We start from the raw sequence: 9,509 nt of genomic DNA, 5'->3' as shown, positions 1-9,509 counted from the left end.
CAACATGGCTTCTCTTACGTTCTTATGTCTGGGGCAGGGATGCTCTGTATTCTTGGTGTTTGGGGGGGCAAGAGTGGGAGAGCTTCTAGTGTCCTGGTCCTACTGGTGGACCTCCTGATGGCACCTGGTTTTTTTGCCACTGTGTGACATGGACTGGATGGGCCACTGGCCCAATCCAACATGGCTTCTCTTATGTTCTTCTGTGACACAGAGTGTTGGACTGGAGGGGCCACTGGCCTGGTCCAACATGTCTTCTCTTATGTTTTTATGTCTGGGGCAGTGATGCTCTGTATTCTTGGTGGTTGGGGTGGGCAAGAGTGGGAGGGCTTCTAGTGTCCTGGCCCCACTGATGGACCTCCTGATGGCACCTGGTTTGTTTGGCGACTGTGTGAGGCAGAGTACTGGACTGGATGGGCCATTGGCCTGATCCAACATGGCTTCTCTTATGATCTGATGTCCGGGGCAGTGATGCTCTGTATTCTTGGTGCTGGGGGTGGGGCACAGTGGGAAGGCTTCTAGTGTCCTGGCCCCACTGATGGACCTCCTGGTGGCACCTGGATTGTTTGGCCACTGTGTGAGGCAGAGTGTTGGACTGAATGAGCCACTGGCCTGATCCAACATAACTTCTCTTATGTTCTCTTATATTCTAAGAGCCAGTTTGATGTAGTGGTCAAGTGCGTGGACTCTTATCTGGGAGAACCGGGTTTCATTCCCCACTCCTCCACTTGCAGCCACTGGAATGGCCTTGGGTCAGCAATAGCTCTCGTAGGAGTTGTCCTTGAAAGGGCAGCTGCTGTGAGAGCCCTCTCAGCCCCACCCACCTCACAGGGTGTCTGTTGTGGGGGAGGAAGGGAAAGGAGATTGTGAGCTGCTCTGAGTCCCTGATTCAGAGAGAAGGGCGGGGTATAAATCTGCAATTCTTCTTCTTGTGCCTCTGCATATTACCTGAGACTTCCTGGGTGCAGCTCTGTCCAAGCACCAATTAGAACCAAGCCAGCTTAGCTTCTGAGATGTCATCTAAGAAGATCAGGCCAGCCTGGGCCGTTCCGATCAGGGCAAGAGACGTTCCCAGGTGGGTTTGCCATTGCCTTCCTCTGTATGGTAACCCTGAACTTCTTTGGTGGTCTCTGATCCAAATGACCAGGACCTGCCCTGTTTGGCTTCTGAGGTCAGGTAAGATAGGGCTAGCCTGGGCCATCCAGGTGAAAGACAAAAGACGAACAGCATGTCCTGACCGTTAGAGCAGTTCCTCAGTGGAACAGGCTTCCTCCTCGGGAGGTGGTGGGCTCTCCTTCCTTGGAGGTTTTTAAGCAGAGGCTGGGTGGCCACCTGACAGCAATGAGGATCCTGTGAATTTAGGGGGAGGGGTTTGTGAGTTTAGAGCGGTTCCTCAGTGGAACAGGCTTCCTCCTCGGGAAGTGGTGGGCTCTCCTTCCTTGGAGGTTTTTAAGCAGAGGTTGAATGGCCACCTGACAGCAATGAGGATCCTGTGAATTTAGGGGGAGGGGTTTGTGAGTTTCCTGCATTGTGCAGGGGGGTGGACTAGATGACCCTGGAGGTCCCTTCCTACTCTAGGATTCTATTAGGAAGAACTTCCTGACCGTTAGAGCGGTTCCTCAGTGGAACAGGCTTCCTCCTCGGGAGGTGGTGGGCTCTCCTTCCTTGGAGGTTTTTAAGCAGAGGCTGGATGGCCATCTGACAGCGATGAGGATCCTGTGAATTTAGAGGGAGGTCTTTGTGAGTTTACAGCAGCTCCTCAGTGGAACAGGCTTCCTCCTTGGGAGGTGGGGGGCTCTCTGTCTTTGGAGGTTTCTAAACAGAGGCTAGATCAGAGGTGGCCAAATTTACTTAATGCAAGAGCCACATAGAATAAATTTCAGACGTTTGAGAGCTGCAAGACACGAACGTCAGATGTCTGAGAGTCGTGAGGAAGGGAGGGAGGCAAATAGATGATGAAGAAGAAGATTTTGGATTTATATCCCGCCCTATACTCTGAATCTCACAATCTCCTCTACCTTCTCCCCCCACAACAAACACCCTGTGAGGTAGGTGGGGCTGAGAGTTCTTTTATAGCAGCTGCCCTTTCAGGGACAGCTTCTATGAAAGTTATGGCTGACCCAAGGCCATCTCAGCGGGTGCGAATAGAGGAGGGGGGAATCAAACCCGGTTCTCCCAGATAAGAGTCCGCGCACTTCACCACTACACCAAACTGGCTCTCACGGAGGAGAGGGAAGGAGGGGGAAGAAAGCAACTTTAAATGCATTGTCCAAACTGCCAGCTTGGAGAAGTGATGTAAACAGACAAATGTCTTCCCCAAGCCAGCCAGTGGAGCAGTGGGGACATCGAGAGTCACATTATATGTGTGCAAGAGCCACATGTGGCTCCCAAGCCACAGTTTGGCCACCCCTGATCTAGGCAATGCCCACAGGCAGGCATTTTGACCTTGCAGAAACCTCTTCCTCCCCACATTTGTTTTGGGGTCAGTCAGTCATTTTTCTCCAGGCCAGTTTGGCCAGGGTTCCCAGAGGGTGGGGGTTTTTGGCCATCTCCTGGGCATGGAACAGGGGTCACTGGGCATGCGTGTTTGTATTTGTGAATTTCCTGCATTGTGCAGGGGGTTGGACTAGATGACCCTGGGGGATCCCTTCCAGCTCTAGGATTTCATGACAGGGATGGCCAAACGGTGGCTCTGGAGCCACACGTGGCTCTTTCACACATATTGTGTGGCTCTTGAAGACCCTGCCACCGCGTCAGCCAGCTTGGAGAAGGCGTTTCTGTCTTGAAATCACTTCACTAAGCCAACTCAAACAGTGGCTTGGTGAATGCATTTAAAGTTACTTTCTTCTCACCTCTCCCCTTCCTCCGTCCCCCACCTATTTGCTTTCCTTTCCTCCTTCCTTGGAGCTCTCAAACCTCTGACATGCATGTCTTGCAGCTCTCAAACATCTGACGTTTATTCTATGTGGCTCTTACATTAAGCAAGTTTGGCCACCGTTGTTCTCTGATTTGTCATTGTCTGCCCCTGTGTATCAACTCTGGCCTTTCTTGGTGGTCTCCCATCTCAGGCTGACCCTGCCTAGCTTCTGAGATCTGATAAGATCCTAACCATGTTTATTAAAAATAAATATTGTTTGCCATTAGATTTACTTCTAAATAAGTGTGTTTATGAATTTGGCCTGATCCACAAGCCAGTGGAATGAAAATAGTTGGGTTTAAGATGGTTCAGCTGTTTTAATTCATTGTGGACCAGTAGAAAAGAGTCCAGGAACACCATAAAACATTCAAAAATTTGTGGCATGGTGGAAACTTTCTCTGTCCTCAGCCTTGGGAAAGATTTCAGATGCCAAATTACATTAGGAATAAAACAAGCAACAGCAATTATGTATATAAACAATAAAAAAAAATGCAGCTCTCTGAAAGTCTGTTTCTTCTTGCTTATCAGTGATGCCACAATCCACAGTAGTGTGAAACTATTTCTACAAGAGGGAGACAATTCCACCGCAGGGCTAGGTACAGTCTGATTTCATTTGAAAAACAGTCCAAGCTCATACATTAAATACGGTAGTTCGTAAGAGACATACAATCTGTCAGAGTCCTTCACAAATCTTTTCCTGCGTGGAATCCAGTCCCCTTAAACCTTTCGGCTCCAAAGGCAAGGGTTCTTCCTTAAGCGCCAGTTCACCCACACTTTGCATTAAAATGCTTTTTCTAAAGCCAATCTGTAATATCAATCAGCTGATTCATGCATTTTCCACCAGCCACAAGCAAAGGACAATGCTAGGTGTGACTGGATGAAATGTGATATGCAGAATGGTAGAAGGGTGGAGAAATCTGCATTGGTAATGAGTCAGGAAACCGAGCTCTCAATGAAGACCTAGCTTGCAATTACTTCTGGATGGCTGTATTGTCTTGGGCTGAAACCTAGCTTTTCTGTCTCATTACCACTGCTAATTGATCCACGCCTGTTGTCCCGCTGCATATTACACATAATTGAATCACATTGGATATTATCATGTGCCCAGTAATGGCATTTGGCATTTGAAGTCACTGAGATGGACATTCTAGCTCAAGGGTGGCCAAACTGGCTTAATGAAAGAGCCACATAGAGTAAATCTCAGATGTTTGAGGGAGGGAGGGAGGGAGGGAGGGAGGGAGGGAAGGAAGGAAGGAAGGAAGGAAGGAAGGAAGGAAGGAAGGAAGGAAGGAAGGAAGGAAGGAAGGAAGGAAGGAAGGAAGGAAGGAAGGAAGGAAGGAAGGAAGGAAGGAAGGAAGGAAGGAAGGAAGGAAGGAAGGAAGGCAAAGAGGTGGGGAGGGGAACGGAGAGATAGGTGGAAAGAAAGCAACTTTAAATGCATTCTGCAAGCCATTGGCTGGCTTGCCTTGGAGAAGTGATTTAAAGAGGCAAATGCCTTCTTCTCCAAGTCAGCCAATGGCAGTGGGGGTATTGAGAGCCTCACAATCTGTGTGAAAGAGCCACATGTGGTTCCCAGCCCCAGTCCAGTTTTGCCACCCCTGTTCTAGCTGAAGAAGTGACTCCAGTTCTTTTCTACTGCTATAACCGGCTAACACTCATCTTGATCTATCATGGATCGGAGCAGCTCAACAGGGTTCTGGTTCTAGCTGTAAACTAATAAGAACCAACCAAAAACTGGGGGATTCCTGGGTGGTTCATGGGAACTTTTCACGTGAAATTGGAACGTCTACGCAAGTTTCTGAGGCTTCCTAAAATCATAGAGTTGGAAGGGATCACCCAGGGTCATCTAGTCCAATCCCCTGCACAATGCAGGAAATTCACAGGATTCTCATTGCTGTCAGATGGCCCTCTAGCCCCTGTTGAAAAACCTCCAAGGAAGGAGAGCCCACCACCTCCCAAGGAGGAAGCCTGTTCCACTGAGGAACCGCTCTAACAGTCAGAAAGTTCTTCCTAATGTTGAGCCGGAAACTCTTTTGATTTAATTTCAACCCATTGGTTCTGGTCCAGCCTGCCGAGGCCACAGAAAACAATTCCACACCATCCTCTCTATGATTGCCCTTCAAGTCCTTGAAGATGGGGATCATATCACCTCTCAGCCACCTCTTCTCCAGGCTAAACATGCCCAGCCCTTTCAACCTCTCCTCATAGGACTTGGTCTCCAGACCCCTCAGCATCTTCGTTGCCCTCCTCTGGACCCGTTCCAGCTTGTCAATATCCTTCTTAAAATGTGGTGCCCAAAACTAAACACAATATTCCAGGTGAGGCTACCAGAGCAGAGTAAAGCAATACCATCACTTCATGTGATCTGGACATTATACTTCTGTTGATGCAGCCCAAAATTGCATTTGCTTTTTTAGCCACCGCATCACACTGTTGACTCATTTTCAGCATATGGTCCACTAAGACCCCGAGATCCTTTTCGCACAGACTACTGCTAAGACAAGTCTCCCCCATCCTATAACTATGCATTGGATTTTTCCTACCTAAATACAGAACTTTACATTTATCCCTGTTAAAGTTCATTTTATTGGTTTTAGCCCAGTTTTCCAACCTGTCAGGATCATCCTGTTTCTGTCTTATGCTATATTTGCAACACCTCCCAATATAGTATCATCTGCAAATTTAATAAGCATTCCCTCTAGTCCTTCATCCAAATCATTTATAAAGATGTTGAACAAAACAGGTCCCAGGACAGAACCTTGAAGAATTGCACTTGTCACTCCTCTCCAAGAGGATGAGGAACCATTCACAAGCACTCTTTGGGTGCCATCTGTCAACCAGTCACAGATCCACCTAACAGTAACAGGATCCAAACCACATTTTACCAACTCGTCAACAAGGATATCATTCCTCTTCAAATGCAGACCAAAAGAAATCTGTTCCCACCTTTTCCAACCCTGTTTGCTACTGCCTTGAGTGGGGTGGGAGTAAGAAGGCATGTTTTTGAGTCATTTATATAAGGAGCCAAAAACATATGAAGTAACAAATCCGGAGTGGTGTTGTCCTTTAAAGACAAGGGCATTTACTGGGGCATTTTGTGGACTCCATGAGATTTCTATGTGAGACCTTAAAAACATAAGAGAAGCCATGTTGGATCAGGCCAGTGGCCCCTCCAGTCCAACAGTCTGTGTTGCATAAGAACATAAGAGAAGCCATGCTGGATCAGGCCAGTGACCTATCCAGTCCAACACTCTGTGTCACATAAGAACATAAGAGAAGCCATGTTGGATCAGGCCAATGGCCCATCCAGTCCAACACTCTGTGTACATAAGAACATAAGAGAAGCCATGTTGGATCAGGCCAGTGGCTCATCCAGTCCAACACTCTGTGTCACATAAGAACATAACAGAAGCCATGTTGGATCAGGCCAGTGGCCCCTCCAGTCCAACACTCTGTGTCACATAAGAACATAAGAGAAGCCCTGTTGGATCAGGCCAATGGCCCCTCCAGTCCAACACTCTGTGTCACATAAGAACATAAGAGAAGCCCTGTTGGATCAGGCCAGTGGCCCATCCAGCCCAACTCTCTGTGTCACATAAGAACATAAGAGAAGCCATGTTGGATCAGGCCAATGGCCCATCCAGTCCAACACTCTGTGTCACATAAGAACATAAGAGAAGCCATGCTGGATCAGCCCAGTGACCCATCCAGTCCAACACTCTGGGTCACACAGTGGCCAAAAAAACTAGGTGCCATTATTCCAGTTGCCCTTTTCTGCACTTTTTCCAATGCTATAATATCCTTCTTTATTTAAAAAAAAAGATAACTTTTATTAAATCAATAAAAATACAAAAATTTTGGCAAGAATCACATAGTAGCCTTCAAAAAGCACTATTTGAATAATCAGCAGAAATTAAAATCAAAGTAGTCCACAAATAGAACAGACAGTGCATTGGGTGACGTTTGAGTCCAGGGGCACCTTTAAGACCGATAAAGTTTAATTCTGGGTCGAAGCTTTCCTGTGCAAGAAAATTTCTTTAGCTACATTGAAAGATTTATGCAGCCGTCAGGGATAGCTGGGGGGCAGTTAGTGGCCTGGAAGATCTGATAAGAGTTCAGGTGCTTAAGTACTTAACTGATAAGGGTAGCTAAGATAGGAACAAAGCAGTTGATGACTCATCAAGAGCCATGGGAGCACAAAGGAGTACCCTAATTAAGAACATAAAGGAAGCCATGTTGGATCAGGCCAGTGGCCCCTCCAGTCCAACACTGTGTGTCACATAAGAACATAAGAGAAGCCCTGTTGGATCAGGCCAAGGGCCCTTCCAGTCCAACACTCTGTGTCACATAAGAACATAAGAGAAGCCATGTTGAATCAGGCCAGTGGCCCCTCCAGTCCAACACTCTATGTCACATAAGAACATAAGAGAAGCCATGTTGGATCAGGCCAGTGGCCCCTCCAGTCCAACACTCTGTGTCTCATAAGAACATAAGAGAAGCCCTGTTGGATCAGGCCAGTGGCCCCTCCAGTCCTACACTCTGTGTCTCATAAGAACATAAGAGAAGCCCTGTTGGATCAGGCCAGTGGCCCATCCAGTCCAACACTCTGAGTCACATAAGAACATAAGAGAAGCCCTGTTGGATCAGGCCAATGGCCCCTCCAGTCCTACACTCTGTGTCTCATAAGAACATAAGAGAAGCCCTGTTGGATCAGGCCAATGGCCCATCCAGTCCAACACTCTATGTCACATAAGAACATAAGAGAAGCCATGTTGGATCAGGCCAGTGGCCCCTCCAGTCCAACACTCTGTGTCTCATAAGAACATAAGAGAAGCCCTGTTGGATCAGCCCAGTGGCCCCTCCAGTCCAACACTCTGTGTCTCATAAGAACATAAGAGAAGCCCTGTTGGATCAGGCCAATGGCCCCTCCAGTCCTACACTCTGTGTCACACAGGGGCCAAAAAACCTCCGCCAAGTGCCATCAGGAGGTCACAAGTGGGGCTAGAAGCCCTTCCATGCTGGGAAATATTAGGAAGGGAATTGAAAACAAATCAGCCAGTATCATAATGCCCCTGTATACATCGATAGTGCGGTCTCATTTGGAGTACTGTGTGCAATTCTGGTCACTGCACCTCAAAAAGGATATTATAGCATTGCAACTGGAAAAGTGCAACCAGAAAAGTGCAACTTGAATGATTAAAGGTTTGGAGCACTTTCCCTATGAAGAAAGGTTAAAACGCTTGGGGCTCTTTAGCTTAGAGAAACGTCGACTGCGGGGTGACATGCTAGAGGTTTACAAGGTTATGCATGGGATGGAGAAAGTAGAGAAATAAGTACTTTTCTCCCTTTCTCACAATACGAGAACTCTTGAGCATTCAATGAAATTGCTGAGCAGTCGGGTTAGAACGGATAAAGGAAGTACTTCTTCACCCAAAGGATGATTAACATGTGGAATTCACTGTCACAGGAGGTGGTGGCGGCTACAAGCATAGCTAGCTTCAAGACGGGATTGGATAAAAATATGGAGCAGAGGTCCATCAGTGGCTATTAGCCACAGTATATTATTGGAACTGTCTGGGGCAGTGATGCTCTGTATTCTTGGTGCTTTGGGGGGGCGCAAAGTGGAAGGACTTCTTGACCCACTTGTGAACCTTCTGATGGCACTTGGTTTTTGTTTGTATTTTTGGCCATTGTGTGATGCAGAGTGTTGGACTGGATGGGCCATTGGCCTGATCCAACATGGCTTCTCTTATGTTCCATTTTGCACCCCCCCTCCAAGCACCAAGAATACAGAGCATCACTGCTCCAGGCAGTTCCAATAAAATGCTGTGGCTAATAGCCGCTGATGGACCTCTGCTCCATATTTTGATCCGATCCCCTCTTGAAGCTGGCTATGCTTGTAGCCGCCACAGTAAGGTAAGAGTCTGTCTTTTGAGTGAGGCTGTATTGGAAACAACCCATTTGCAAAAAAGCTATTTTGCACCTGCATTAACTTGCTTCTCCAGCAACAACCTTGGGTCTAGTATAACTCCAGTGTGCTTTGCTGGATCAGCGAGAGTCAGAGGAAGCCCATCAGCTTCATGGTGTTCACTCTTAGCCATTTAACCACAGCTGCCAAGAAGCAGTTTAGGACTTCTACAGCAGCGGTGGCCAAACTGTGGCTCGGAAGCCACATGTGGCTCTTTCACACGTGTTGTGTGGTTCTCAACGTCCGCACTGCCCCATCAGCTGACTTGGAGAAGGCATTTCTTTCTTTAAATCACTTCGCCAAGCCAACCAGCAGCTTAGAGAATGCTTTCAAAGTTGCTTTCTTTGCACCTCTCCCTCCCTGTCTATTTTCCTTCCTTCCTTTGCAGGGGTCTGGAGACCAAGTCCTATGAGGAAAGTTTGAAGGAGCTGGGGATGTTTAGCCTGGAGAGGAGGCGGCTGAGACATGATAGGATCACCATCTTCAAGTACTTGAAGGGCTGTCCTATAGAGGATGGTGTGGAATTGTTTTCTGTGGCCCCAGAAGGTTGGACCAAAACCAGTGGGTTGAAATTAAATCAAAAGAGGAAGAACTTCCTGACTGTTAGAGTGATTCCTCAGTGGAACA

The sequence above is a fragment of the Heteronotia binoei genome, chromosome 13, assembly GCF_032191835.1.
Source record: "Heteronotia binoei isolate CCM8104 ecotype False Entrance Well chromosome 13, APGP_CSIRO_Hbin_v1, whole genome shotgun sequence".
Classification (NCBI taxonomy): domain Eukaryota; kingdom Metazoa; phylum Chordata; class Lepidosauria; order Squamata; family Gekkonidae; genus Heteronotia; species Heteronotia binoei.
Note: the sequence above shows the minus strand (reverse complement) of the source record.